The sequence below is a fragment of the Andrographis paniculata genome, unplaced genomic scaffold (assembly GCF_009805555.1).
Source record: "Andrographis paniculata isolate CXL003 unplaced genomic scaffold, ASM980555v1 Contig80END, whole genome shotgun sequence".
Lineage (NCBI taxonomy): Eukaryota > Viridiplantae > Streptophyta > Magnoliopsida > Lamiales > Acanthaceae > Andrographis > Andrographis paniculata.
In genome coordinates this window covers 4,645,322-4,661,592 of record NW_026137618.1, presented here as the reverse complement: position 1 = coordinate 4,661,592, position 16,271 = coordinate 4,645,322, and positions in this window count along the sequence as shown.

The following is a 16,271-nucleotide window of genomic DNA, read 5'->3' as shown; positions in this document are numbered from 1 at the left end:
TTTATTCTCATTTATATGTACTAGCACTCCTACTAACTTAATAAATAATGTTATACACTCTCACATTTTAAAATTTATAATTTATAATTTTTTTAATTTTAATTAAACTATTTAGTTATTTTAATTTTAATTTATAATTATTATTACTAACTGTTTTCTTAGAGGGTATTTGGGAAACAACTTATTGAATAGCTTTTTTAACTTATTGAACATCGTTTCAAAAAACTAATTTAGGTGTTTGGTAAATTAATTAATCTTTCAGTCTAATCGTATCATTCTCAAAAATTGTTATTCATTCGTCTTTTTTGGCCTGAAGACCGTAGTTGGCCTTTTTGTCACTGTAAAATCGAAGACTGACCTCCACTCTCCGTTATATTTGTATTCATGCGTCCCATTTCGATATATACTTCATTTGCACCCGCATCATAGTCGGATTTGGAATTGGCGAATCTGATAAACACCCGAAGATGGTGTTGAAACCAAAAGGAGCAAGAACAACTTTCATCCAATTTGTGCCTAAAAAAATGATCCATTTAAACAACAAAAAGCTTTTCTTTTGGCAAAATGATAATCGGTTGAGGTATTTCATACAAGTTTTTATTTTTAGTAAAATGTACTTATTTAAAATCTATATAGCAAATATAAATTAAATTATAACATAATACATAATATTAGACCCACTCAAAATTTTATTTTATTTTATTTTTGACATTTCGACATGAAATAGTATATATACCCATCCCGTATGGACAATTTGGTATATTGAATTATAATATGTTCCGTAGAGGTGGATAAAAAAATCGAACCAAACCGTTGAATCGAACCGAATTTTCGGTTGACCGAGCAAATTCAGTCCAAATACAAATACTATATATTTGATATTTGTTCGGTTCGGTTCAGTTTCGATTTTTTATATTTTTTCAGTTCGGTTAACCGAACATAATATATTAATATTATTATATTTTAAAATTTATATTAATAATTATATTCAGTTCGATTTCAGATCGGTGTCGTTTTGGATATTTGAAATATTTGAAAATATTTTTATTTAATTAGATTTTAATTATTTTTAATATATTTTTTCTTAATTTTGGTTCGGTTCGAATAATTTGTAAATACTGCAAAATTTTTGATTAACTGAAATTTTTTATTCAAATACGGTTTGTAATTTCGAAAATTTGTTCGGTTCGATTCGGATATCAAATACCTGCATATTTGAAAATAATCGAACCGTGTACACCCCTAAATTGTTCGATACAGGTATAAAACTCAATCAGACTAGTACTTGGTCATGTGGGCTAGATTAATCCAACGGAGCCCTTAAAAACTAGATTAATTATATATATTAAATTTACTTTAAAATTATAAATATTATTAATTATATAAAAAATAATAAAATAATATAATAATTTATTAATAAATAATTAAATATTCTTAACTTAAATACGGTATGATCTATCTAATGTAAAATTTTGATAAGACAGATGAAGTATTTGTATGGAATATAAGTATAATAAAAATAATCGTATTTGTAATAAAACAAGGAGTATTTATTAATTATAAAATTTAAAAATAAAAGCACAAAAAACCTATGAAATCATTAGTTTAACAAACGAGTAGAACATGAATTTTTCCCAGGAGTTTCGCCCCCTCAAATGGAAGGATCTAAATGATTTCAAATGCAGAAAGAATGTATGTATGTATGTATGTATGTAGCAGCAGCAGCCCTTTTAGCTTCTCGAGGAGCCTGTCATTCGATCATTCTTTATTTAATTTGTTGAGCGAATTCCTTGAACAGCTAAAAACCCTTTTTCTTCTTAATTAACATCAAACGACTCTTCCCTTTCCACCTGCAATACAAAACCACGCATATAAACATATATAGATATATATATAGATTGCTAATTGAGTGTGAATTCTTGAATTTGATAAAGGAAGAAGAAGAAGAAGAAGAAGCCATGGACAGCTTGTTCGAGAAGGAGATCAAGAAAGGGAACACAGCTCCTGGTCTTATCCATACTGTCTTTTCCTGGTCCATATCGGAAGTATTGTCCAAAGATCTTTACAGGAACAAGGTTCGAATAAATCAAGATCTTCTGCATTTCTGCACTTCGAATTAAATTTTTCAAAACATTCTGATGAATTTCAATCGAAAGTCAGTTTGTAATTGTTGGTAGCATTTTGTTTGTACCAGGTCAAGAAAATCCCCGACAAGTTTTCGACATGGCGCGAGTACTTGGATTTCTTTGTGAATCCACTTATTGCAGAAACACACTGTGATCTTCGATCCAACATTACCTCTGTCCAATCTCTGTCGTGGTGTGAATTATCCGACGTCGAAAAAAGTAAAGACTTTCAGTTGCCTAAGAATTTATCCTACTTTATAAGGATTAAAGCCACGGAGAAGAGATCGGCTTATGAACCTGTGCCGGGGACCTTATTGCATTCACAGACGTCGTGCCGAAGCGTGTCGATGATCTAAATCGACCGAAAAGACAGTATACTGTTGCATTGGTTCAAAGTTCCTCTAATGGCGATGACAAGATTCTTGTTTTGTCTTCGAAGATGATAGATTTTGAGAAGCCGGAATTCCCCGGGATGGGGAACAAGCTCTTTGCTGTATGTCTTACAAACTTGACGAAGCATATTCGGATATGGAATGCTTTGCATCCCGGCGAAGGAGGGAATAAGGACATCGTAAATTCGGTGTTGTGTGTTATAATTCTATGGTATGTCGAAATGCTTTAGTGTGCAGCTTTATTATGGTCTAAATTGGTGCTGTTTATCGTTGGTTTTTTTGGTTCTTGTGTCCTAGTTTGTGTTTGATTAAAGTTTTTGTTTTCATTGATAAAATTATGTTTGATCTTGATTTGCAAATTTTATGTTGTTCGAAATTGACCGCATAAATCTCCTTATGTTGTGCAGATGGAAGAGGATTGTCGCGAATGTTTGTGTAAGAATATCGAGAGGCTTAATCTGTTAGGGGCAGGTGAAGTCGTCGACAAGGCTGTTCTTGAGCTCGACAAGTCCCAAAAGCTCGTTATCACGAATTGCATTGATTTAACAAAATGCTGTCATCGTAACTCTGTGAAGCTGATTTGGGGTCCTCCAGGAACAGGGAAGACGCAAACAATAGCTGCGTTAGCTTCTGCGCTGTTTAGGAAGAAGCATCGAACACTAATTTGTGCGCCGACTAATGTTGCTGTCGTTGGAGTCGCAAAGCGATTGTTTGGATGTATAAGCCGTGAATTGGAGCACGGTAAATATGGATTAGGGGATGTGGTGTTGTTTGGAAATGGGAAAAGGATGAAGATTGACGAACATGAGGAGCTTAAAGAAGTTTTTCTCGATCATAGGATCTCAGTTTTGAGTCGATGTTTGGCTCCGCTGTTCGGATGGAGAGGCGTTGCGAATGAGATCATTGGCCTACTTGAAGATTCTGAACACCGATATAGAATTTATGTTAAACAACAGAGAGCGGTGAATGAAGACGATAGTGATCAAAGTGATAGTGACGACAATCTTTTATCTTTTGAGGAGTTTATCTCGAACCAAGTTAGCGACAAGCGATGCAAATTAGCGCGCCATTTTGAAGCATTGTACACTCATTTGCCGACAAAGTGTCTCCCTAAGGATAAGCTAGCACAGATTGTTAGAGTTGTTGACAAGTTCCATGAGCTTGGAAAAGAAATCAACGATTATGCCGAGAAGAAAACAGATGAAGGGCAGCTGCTGAAGCGTGCTCTACTTGGTCCGACGAGAAGTTTGTGCAAAGTTAGGCTCGACTGTCTTTTGCGACTCAAGAAGCTTTTGGAAATACTCGAGTTTTCAACAGATAATGAATCTTTCAAAATTCGAAACTTTTGTCTAGAAAATGCATGTTTAATATTCTGCACTGTTTCAAGCTCGGCGACACTACACACCGAAGGAATGAAACAGCCACTAGAGCTGGTAATAATCGACAAAGCTGCGCAGCTTAAAGAGTGCGAATCGTGTACCCCGTTGCAGCTTCCTGGGCTTCGCCGCGCTATACTTGTCGGGGACGAGAAGCAACTCCCTGCAATGGTTGCGAGCAAGGTTCAAATTCGACACTTATTTGTCGAAAAAAAAAATCTTGCTTCCTATTTTTGTAACTCTTCGATATTTTTTCGATAGATTTGTGAAGATGCGGGATTCGGAAGAAGTTTGTTCCAACAGCTTGTTACATTAGGACATCAAAAGCATCTCCTCAATGTTCAGTATCGAATGCATCCGAAGATAAGCATTTTCCCCGACCAAGAGTTCTACGAGAAACAGATCGAGGATGGAAAAAATGTCTTGGAGAAATCGTACAACAAGTATTTTCTCGAGGGGGACCTCTTTGGTCCGTATTCGTTCATTAATGTAGGCGATGGAAAGGAGTTGTCGGAGAATGGTCGAAGCACAAAAAACATCGTTGAAGTTCATGTTATTGTGGAAATAGTCTCACAGCTATACAAAGGTGTGTTTTTTCATCATACGCCTTCTTGGTTTAGGCTTTCGGATGAAGTTGTTAATGCGGCTTACCGTGTTTTCTGCATAGGTTGTATGAAATTGAACAAGAAACTTCGTGTTGGCTGTATTTCTCCTTACAAAGCTCAAGTTTTGGAGATTCAGAAATCGCTTGAAACAATGTATAGCACAGATGGTAGTTTGTTGTCATTGATGTTGTTTCAAATTGTTCGATCGATCACAGGCCTAATATTGTGTAAGTTTCTGCAGATACTGTCTCTGGATTTTGGGCAACGCGGCGACTCTGCGTAACAGCCGTTCGATTTGGGGGAAACTCGCTGCGGATGCTAAAAATCGAGGATGTTTTTATGATGCGTGCGAGGATAAAAACTTGTCCATGGCTATTGGGAATGCCTTGATCGAGCTCGGACAGCTGCGATCATCGTTTAACACAGATAGTATCCTTTTCAAATCTTGCATATGGAAGGTACATTGTCTCGATTTTAATGTCGACGAAACAATATTGCGCTTGCTCAATTCACCACCACTGTATTGTGAAACATTCCATGTAGGTTTGTGTCGACTCTAAATTCCATGAGTCGATTGGAAGAATTGACGATATAGGTGTTCGCAAAAATGTCGGATCTTTAGCAGTAAAGCTAGCAAACGGATGGCGCCCGCAAGACTCGAATAGTGCTTCCGATTCATTATTGGAATATTGCGACGTCGAGGGAGCACTTAAATTGGTATGGACCTTAGACATTCTCCGCGAGATGTCGATGGAAACTCAAGTGATCAAAATCCTCGATGTTTTGCCGAAGTCCAAGATTTCGACCCTCAAGGAAGAACTCAACAACATGGTAGGATGCTACGCCGCGAGTAAAGTGTTACGGTGCCGGTCCAAATGTAGCGAAAGGTACTTCATTGAAAAATTTATCTACAAAATTTTGATGTAGGAGTTTGGTCCTCCCGAAGATTTGGACGAGCAACACGAAGGTTACTTGCTACGATTTTGATGACTAGCTCGCTCGAAGAATTTGTCGTATGTTTTGTGTTGATATATATTCTATATATTTATATATATATATCCTACTTAATATATCTCTCGTATAAATATAACATTGTACCCTAATTGTGATTTAACGAAAATAAAGTTTATTCCATTAATCGTAACATGGTATCGGAGCAATGCCTTTTTCCGACCAAATCGAAACAACCCACGCATTTCAGATAGCATATTTCCGACCACCTTCGACCGTCACCGCCACCACCATCGTCTTCGCCGCCACGAGACCGGCCGGACACCGGAACAGTTCGGCGAACGGCGGGGCATGAGCCTCACACGCGCCTGACGCGTTTTCCGGCAGGATGCCTCGCCGGCGTGTGCGGCGGCCGTTGGCGGCGATCTTTTCACCGTCGTGTTCGGAATTTGATTTCCTCCGTAATGGTATCTTCACTTCTTCTGTTTGAGTAGTTTTTTGCATCCGGTTGACTTTTCGAGTTTCGGGTTCGATTCGGTTTTCTTGTGTTTCTGTCGTTTCGGCTTTCAGGTTGAAGTTTGAGATATTGTCTCCTCTTGAATTTCTATGGAAAAGATGGATGTCCATATTCCGATCAATGTTGTTCTGTCCGGAGATAATTACAGTTTGTGGGCACAATCGATGAAAAGTTGTTTGATAGGTCGGAAATTGTAGCGAATTGTTACGGGAGATATAGTTGCTCCCATTACTCCGGTTTCTATAGGAGAAGTTACGCCTACCGCCACAGTTGTTGAATCCTATATTGAAAAATTGGAGGATTGGGATATTAAGAACGATCAAATTCTCACTTGGTTGCGCAATACTTCCACTCCAGCGATCCATGTTCAGCTTGCTCAATTTGATACTACAAAGGCAGCGTGGGATTTCTTGGCAGTCCGCTTCCGTGCTACTGGTTTGGCACACTATTATCAGTTATGGAGCACTCTCCATGATTTAAAACAGGAACCAGGACAATCTATCAACGACTTCCTTGCCCAAGTGCAACCCCTTTGGCATCGGTTAGATCAAGCAGAGATCAGTTCTGATCATCTTCGCCTCATTCAGGTCTTGATGGCTTTGCGTCCAGAGTATGAGGCAGTTCGTGCCTCTTTGTTACATCGGCATCCACTTCCCACCTTGGATGCAGCTATTCAGAAGATTTTGTTTGAGGAGACTCGTCTCCACCTAGCTAAGGCTCCTCAGCTTGATTCTGCTCTTGCGGTCACCGCCCGAACTCCTACTCATAATCGTTCTCATCGCTGCAAAAGATGTCAGTCTTCTAATCATGACTTCGGTCACTGCCCAAAGGTGGAGTGTCACTACTGTCATGTTTTAGGTCATACCATACAGTACTGCCCCACTAGGCCGTCTCGCTCTGGCAGTAGTAACTACAAACCTCGGCATTCTCGTGGACCTCAGTCTGGTACCTCCTTTGTCACAGCCTCTGCCACGCTTGCGCCTCCCACGATTCAGGACCTGGAAGCTCTTCTTAAACAGGTACTATCTTCCAATACCGCCATGTCTACCACATCAGGTAACTCTCCTTGGTATTTTGATTCTGCTTGCAGTAATCATATGACCTCTGATATACGCCTTATGACCTCCACATCCACCGCACCATCCTTACCTCCTATCCTTACTGCAAATGGTACCCATATGCGCATCACCCATACCGGACATACATCCACCTCATCCTTATCCCTCCCCGACACATACTGTATCCCTCAATTAACCGTAAATCTAATCTCCGTTGGTCAATTAGTTGATCAAGGTCTAACAGTGATTTTTTCTTCTACTGGTGTGCAGGTTCAGGACGCGCAAACCGGGCGGACTCTTGGGAAGGGCCGGAAGACGGCCTGCTTATTTGAACTTACGTCACTCCAGGTCCCTCATCCCTCTATCTCGGCTGCCACCACCTCTACACCATCATGCCTTCAGTGGCATCATCGTCTCAGTCATGCGTCCTCCAATAAAGTCAGGTCTTTGATTAGTCAGGGTAGTTTAGGTTCTGTCAAGTTTGAGTCTTTTCATTGTGTGGATTGTTCGTTGGGAAAACAACCTGCCTTGTCATTTCCTCATAGTACTTCCATTGCGGATACACCGTTTTCCTTAGTTCACTCAGATATTTGGGGACCTTCGCCCGCTGTGTCTATGAATGGTTCTCGTTATTTTGTGATTTTTATTGATGACTATTCTCGCTTTACGTGGATTTACTTTCTGAGGCATCGTTCTGAACTTCCATCTATTTATATAACCATTGCTAAAATGATACATACCCAATTTTCCTCTACCATAAAAACTCTCCGCACAGAAAATGCTCTTGAGTATACTGATTCATCATTTCTTCGTTTCTTATCTGATCAAGGTACTGTTGTCCAATGCTCCTGCCCATACACCTCTCCACAAAATGGTCGTGCCGAACGTAAACACCGACATATCCTCGATACAGTCCGCACCCTTCTCTTATCTGCCTCTTGTCCGGATCGCTTTTAGGGGGAAGCCGCACTTACCGCTGTCCACACTATAAATCGTGTCCCTTCCTCTATCCTGGGTAATATCAGTCCCTTTGAAAAACTATTTAATCGTACCCCTGATTATAGTCTTCTCCGCCCTTTCGGTTGTGTCAATTTTGTCCTCCTCCCTCCTCATGAGCGCACTAAGTTAGAACCTCGCGCGCGTCTGTGTTGCTTCCTGGGATACGGGTTAGAGCATAAGGGTTATCGTTGTTGGGATCCCATTTCCAATAGGCTACGTATTTCTCGTCATGTCACATTTTGGGAGGATACAAAATTCTCTTCCTTGTCCCACTTTCGAGTCCCCTTTGATCGTTCGTCTCCGTTCTTTGCCTTGTCCTCTCCACCTCTATTCCCCTCCGGTGACACGGCTCTGTCTCCCGTCCCTGACGCTGTCTTGGTTGCGCCTCTTGAACCAACGCTGATCCCCGAGCCTACTCCTACTCTCGACTCCGATACATCATCATCACCAGAGCCCGACACGACTTCGATCTCAGCCCCTAATCCTGGCCCTCGTCGTTCCACTCGGGTTAGTCACCTTCCTACTCACTTACTTGATTATCACTGTTTCTCCGCCACCTTGTCCCATCATGAGCCCAGGTCCTTTCGTGAGGCGTATGCGGATCCGTTGTGGCGGCAGGCTATGTTTGAGGAGTTGCAGGCTTTGGAGAAAACTCATACGTGGGATATGGTTGATCTTCCCTCTTGCAAGAAACCTATTGGTTGCAAGTGGGTATTCAGAATCAAAACTCACTCTGATGGATCCATCGAGCGCTACAAGGCGCGTTTGGTAGCCAAAGGCTACGCCCAGCAGTATGGTATCGACTATGAGGAGACATTTGCCCCGGTTGCTCATCTTACCTCTGTCCGTTGTCTTATCGCCATCGCTGCCGCTCGTCGGTGGCCCCTGCATCAGCTTGATGTCAAGAATGCGTTCTTGCATGGTGATTTATCCGAGGACATCTACATGTCTCCTCCTCCTGGTTTTCCTACCTCTTCCAAGGTATGCAAACTTCGCCGTGCCCTATATGGTTTGAAACAGGCACCTCGAGCTTGGTTTTCGAAATTTAGCTCTGCTCTACTCCAGCTTGGCTTTACCTCTAGCGATCATGATTCGGCTCTCTTCCTTCGACGTGGGTCAGCTGGAATTACTGTTTTATTGCTTTATGTGGATGACATGATCATTACGGGAGATGATGCATCAGGTATCTCTGAGTTGCAGGCTCATCTACACCTCCACTTTGAGATGAAGAGTTTAGGGCCTCTTTGGTACTTCCTAGGACTTGAGATCTCCGAAACCTCCGACGGATATTATCTCTCTCAAGCCAAGTATGCCTCCAACCTCCTATCTAGTGCTGGTCTCACTGACTCCAAGACTGCTCCTACACCTCTTGATTCTGATTGTCGTCTTACTCCGATGGATGGCGTTCCCCTTGATGATCCGACCTTGTATCGTCAGCTGGTGGGAAGTCTCATCTACCTGACTGTCACTCGACCGGATTTTGCTTATGCGGTCCATATCGTCAGTCAGTTTATGTCTGCTCCTCGGACGACTCATCATTCTGCTGTCCTACGGATTCTCCGGTACGTCAAAGGTACTCTTCTTCATGGGCTTCATTATTCCGCTCGTTCTTCCTTAGTTTTGACCGGGTATTCTGACGCTGATTGGGCGGGAGATCCCTCTGATCGCCGCTCGACCACCGGGTTTTGCTTCTTCCTTGGCGACTTGCTTATTTCGTGGCGCAGCAAGAAACAGACAGTTGTCTCCCGGTCCAGCGCAGAGTCCGAATATAGAGCCCTTGCCGATACCACTGCCGAGCTTCTATGGCTTCGCTGGCTGATCTCGAAGTGCCTCAGCCCTCTGCCACTATTATCCATTGCGACAGTCAGAGCACCATGAAGATTTCGACGAATGATGTCTTCCACGAGCGTACGAAGCACATTGAAATCGACTGTCACCTTGTACGTCATCACGTTGCTCATGGAAGCATCTCCTTGTCTCCCATTTCCTCTGCTGATCAGATGGCCGACGGATTCACCAAACCTCACCTTCCCGGCCGTTTTCAGTCTTTTTTGAGCAAACTCAAGTTGGGTTCCACCGTTTCACCTTGAGTTTGAGGGGATGTTGATATATATTCTATATATATTGTATATATTTATATATATATCCTACCTAATATATCTCTTGTATAAATATAACATTGTACCCTAATTGTGATTTAATGAAAATAAAGTTTATTTCATTAATCGTAACATTTTGGATGAACTTTGATCGATGCTTATTAAATCTTTTGTCGACAATATAAGAAATGTGAATCGAACTCATGAAAAATATGTCGAAAAATGAATATCATGGAAGAAGTACTAACGGAGAATGCTTGTAAGCAGCAAAGTTTTAATGAAAATATTTTGGGTCGAAATTTTTTTTTTATAGATGCTTTAACTGTGTTCTTTCGAAAATTTAATATTCAATATCATGCCTCAATATCGTATGTGAGATTTATATTTCTTACGTCTGGTGGAATGATTTAGATTTTTTATATTCTAAATGAGATAATTGTCCTCCTGTCATGTTCAAAGTAATATAATAATAATATATCAATTATACATATAAAAATAATTTTTTAAAAATATAATTATATTAAAAATATTTTTTGAGTTTAACTTATTCATTATTTTATTATAATATTTTTTAATAAAATACATAAATTTTAATAAATGTTAGTCCAGTACCTGTGCAATTTTAAATTAAAATTTAAGAATTATAAAAAAAAATATATATTTTTCGGATCCATCCAATTTTACCGGGTATAATTTCGGTTAAATCCGGTATAATTGGATCCAATTTGAGTATCGGATCTAACAATATAAATATATATTCAGGACGAATAACTGAATTCGACTCATTGTCATCCTTGCAATTTTATAATTCAAATAAAATTTATAATAATAATAATTTTAAATAATGAATTTAAAAAAATATTGTACCATAAAAAATAATATGAATTTAATTAAAAATATAATTCAAATAATAATTAAGTTTAAAATTATTTAATTTTTATTTTATATAAATATAATATTACTTTTTTTTATAAAATGATATAAAAGTAGAAATTAATATTCCAGAAATGAGATGTAAAAATAATAGGGGTACCCAGTTATAAAAAAAAAATTACTTATTTATAGAATTTTGAACCTCTTTTTTAAATCTCATCATTTTAAATTTCACCCTTCTATTTTTTTATTTTTTTTACCAAAATGAATTTCATGGAATTTCATGAGCTTCCTTGCCTCGCCCTTTTTCAACCACTAATCAAGATTGAATTACAAATGAGTAGATTTCTCATTAACATACAAAAATTTGTTGCGAAATTACATCGTGAAAATCAAGATTGGCTAAATCGAAAACCAGTAAAAACATCCAGAGACCAAACACCAAATCCGATTGAAAATAGATATGATCTTGAGCAAGTTCAACGTGCAGAACAACTTGTCGCAGATCAATTATTTAAAGTGATAAAATTAAAAATTCAAAATTATAATTAATTAAACAGAATGACTAATTTTACGAATCAAATTTAAAAAAATAGACAGATTTTCAGAAAAAAGAAAATTTGAAAAAAAAAAGAAACGAAATTGTAAATTATTTTTCGATATATTTTTGAATTATTTTATATTTTAAAAATAATTAAAAAGCATTATTATTTTTTTAACTAAAGGGACACAATCTCTTCTATTCATTCTTCTCTCTTTCATCAATGCTAAACAAAATATATTATAATATGTGATTAAATGGTATTTGACAACTTACCTCTCTTTTTTTCTTTCAAAATTATGAATTCAAACATCCAATTTTTTATATAATATATAAAAAATACCTTTTAAATTTAAAATATTATATCAAATATTTATTTATATTATAAATGTTCTATCAAGTCAACAATATTATGATATTGTCCGCTTTGGGCTGAGTCCGCATACTAGTGGAGTTTATTGAGACTTATAAGGTGTATAATTTTCTTCACCACTTTCAATGAAACTTGAGTTTGCACCCTAACAAAGAAGTTTGATAGTTATACAAATGAAATGTATTTTGAAAAGTATATAAATAAGATAATAAAGTGAAGAAAATTGATAGATTAAGTATGTAAACAGTTGTAGTACTTTTATAAATAAGTGTAATATAAGATTGAATTTTATAATTAAGATATGTGTAGAAAATATTTGACATGTGTAGGTAATATTAGACATAAATAGAAAGGGAATATTTTTTTGGGACAAATAAAAAATAAAAATAGTCAGATGGAATGAGTAGTAAATAGATAATATTTCGAATACCCGTTATAAGAACATATTCAATCATATTTTGCAATTAAAATTTATATTTATGCTATTATTTTTATGGAGTTGATAATAAGAGTGAGCAAAATATCTCAAATTAAAAAATTCGAAATCAAATCGAAATTTAAAAATTGATTTGAATTTTTGAATTGATTTTGATTAAATATTTTATAAATTTCAGATTTTCGAATCAGTTACGATTGGTATACTAAAAATTCGAACTAATTTGAAATTTAAAATATAATATTTTAATATATTTTATTATCAAATGTATTTTATATTTTAAAAAAAATAAAAACTCAAAATTATAATTATATTTTAATATACTTATTTTTATTTATTATATATATATTTAATATTATAAAATAATTATTAAAATATAAAATTAAATTAAAAATTGAAAAAAATTATAATAATTTTAGAAGTTTAGATTATTTTGAATTTTTTATTTGGTTCAGATTTTTAAATTTAAATTTTGGTTATTTCAATTTTATTCAGATTGATTTTTTCAAAAACTTTTGAATTTTTCAATAGATTTGAATTTGACAATCTGATCGAAAATCGAATTAGGGGTTTTGTTGGTATGTTTTCTGCCCTACCCATTTCTAACCCGAACCGACCAAAACCTTATTTGTTTTAATATAACTGATAAAATCAGATTTTCTAAACAAATTTGACCCAAATAAGTCGAACTTATTCCTCCCACTTTTCTGAATCAGTTCCGAAGTCGTCGGATGATTTCTTCTCTTCTTTGGCCTAAATTCAAACTTAGTTGTTCCTACATGTTCGCCTCTGCATTAGGTAAGTTTGGTTTCCCCTAAATTGGAGTAGTTTATCCAATATCTTCACACCTATAAATATAAGGTTCCTCGGTGTGTTACGAGATCTAATAAATAGAGAGAAACTTGTGATTGGGTACTTTGGATGATACGATTGTTGAGTTCTTGCCACAATCCCTTTTTATGGTTTTGTCCCTGTGTATCGTTCTGCCTCGACGGATGATTGACTTTGCGTACCAACAATCGATCCTGTGTGAAGTCGGCAACATTGGATGACTTGGGTGGTGAAGGGAGTGGCTGTGAATTTGAGCCTACCTGATCGATTATCTATTTATCTTTTTTATATATTGAGTTTGCTTAATATATATCGTTATCTGCTAATTAAGTTTTCTGTATGAGTTTTATAGTGTTTATAGGATTCCTGAAGTTCAATTCGTACAATGAATTAAACCTAAATCGTTCCGGCCAGAATATCAACGCATATAAAAAAAAAAGTAATAATAATATATAAATAAAAGAGCAAAAATCAAAAGTAGTCCCAAAATCCCAATTTTTTATTTTTGTCTCACTCAAAAAAATTTATCAAAAGTAAACTATTCAAAAAAAATATTCATCAACGTAAGTTGAACTGGCGTTGATTTAGATACAACTTGACCTTGTTATGTAAAACACCCTTATATTCAAACAATGACCTGGTCAAATAATGACATGTGTTCAAATACAACCATGTTTATATCTTAACATTTTCTCATTACTACCGCAACAAACCTTCACTTATTACCACTATCACTTCCCTCCTCCTTCTGTCTGTTGCCTTCGCCATCACTTCTTCCGACGATCCTTGCTACGAGAATTTCCTCCGATGTCCCCCTCCTCCTTCTGTCTGTTGCCTTCGCCATCACTTCTTCCGACGATCCTTGCTACGAGAATTTCCTCCGATGTCCGAACACATTCACCAAGAGAAACCTCTTCAATCTTCCATGTTGTCTAACACGGCCATGTTTGTATTATGCAAACTTTAATGGTAGAACAAAAAATGATATTTTGATCATTTTTTAGTAGAACAATAAATAAAAAAAAGATTTCAATAAAACTATACTAGCTTAGTAGTAATATCTTTTCAGCATTCCGAAAAAGCACATCAAGCAAATGAAAGTCAATAAGCCTTTGACTATTAAATTATATATTTAATTTGTCCATTTTTTTTTTTTACGTTAGCACGTAATTTGTCATTTTTTTTTTAAAAAATATAATTATACACTTTAATCATATTTTAAAATTCATAATTTATAATTTTTTATGTTAATTAATCATTTTAATCTTAATTTATAATTATCTTTAATAATATATTTCTTAATTACTTACTAACTATACAATACCTAAAAAATTTGAATGTAAACGACAATTTATGTAACACCCCCAGTTGGCTCATACTGGAAATGCTACCGCCACACTGCATCATGAGGTCGTCACCTCCTACTTCGGGCCCCACAACACAGTGTTAAGGCTAAAATTAATTATATAAGCATTTTATTATTCCCAAAAAAACAAGTTTATAAATATTTACAAAAACATACTCCTAAAACGGGAGGTTTTTCTAGTTAGAATTTACATATAATACATCAGATGCAGTTCACTCATTCAGCCCGTCTTTCTATCTCCCGAGACGTCCCCTGTCCCGGAGGTGCCATGCGTACCTGAATCAAATATTTTTCTTAAAAGCAGTCTAGAATTAAATCCATTTTAAGAACTAACATAAAATATGCCATGTCATGCTCGAAAATAGAGTTTAATTTCCGTCATTTGCAAAATAAATGCCATGCCATGCCCATACTGAAATAATGTAACAATAATGTCAAAATCGACAACTCATGCACATATACCCATATACATATGTCAAAGTGAGCAGCCGGAATAACCTCGGCTCCATAATAACAGCTCACTAGACTATCATCAATAAATAGCCGGAAAATCCTCGGCTCAAGGAAGGACCTGGTAAACCCATAATAATATAACGGTCACCCGGTCACTCCCATATACCCACCATACGACTCCCGCAATCAATACATGGATAGTCGAACGTTGTCGCCATTAACCACAAGACACCCCATAGTCTGTGATAGCGAAGATAGGGCCCTCCTGTCTAGCCCTACCCCGTGTAACGTAGTAGAATCCGTGCAACCTGGAATCACCCGAAGGAAACCCGGAAACTCTACTCCTCCTCGCACGCCCTAACGGGATCGCGTTTGGAGTTTGGCATCTGATCCTAAACTACCGGTAGACCTCACTAGTAGCTACTCCAATGAGTGGAACAACACCGAACCCGAATGATTAGACCAAATACGTCTCAACTGCAATGGGTCTAATCCCTGAATGACCGTGCGACTAAGTCACCCAGTTATCCGACTACTATCGTCCACTATCGCCAAAGTGTTACGGTACATCGGGGTCGAATATCCTAACCCCAGATGATGCCCTCGCCTAGCACTACCGCACACGGCGACCAAACGATAGATCCATAAAACATATCCGATAAATCGTGCAATGTGTGCAGCATGTCAATAAGTGAATTTAATGAAAAGGGCTGGTGAGACGGCCCACCTATCCTCCTTTTTATAAATTCACCAACACGATCAAATACGTATATCAAATATCGTAAAACGAAGTTTCACCCATGCATATACACACACATATATACATATATAGATGCACTGACCAAATGATTCCACATAATATCATATCAATATCAGAATCAGAATCACATGCAACATAAATACCTAATTTCTTAAAATTAGATTTAATTCCCTACTGCTTACCTCCTACCGATACTTTCTGGATTTTATAACTTCACCCAAATCTCCTCCAACGTACACCTGTCCCATTATTTACTCAAATCAGATGAGCTTTATGCTTATTCTCAGGAGCTACCTGCTTATTCAAAAGCTAATTTCTATAATTAACTCGTCGGGCTCCAAACTTTTATATTTAGTAGAATATGATATTCTAGCTATAAAATCCTTCTACCTCATAATATTTATATTGCCCGATTATTAAATAAAAATACGCAAATGTATGAACAAGCAGGCAGGTGCGATATACTGCCGTTTTTTATTCGACTTGGATTGGTACGAAATTCTCAAAATATAATG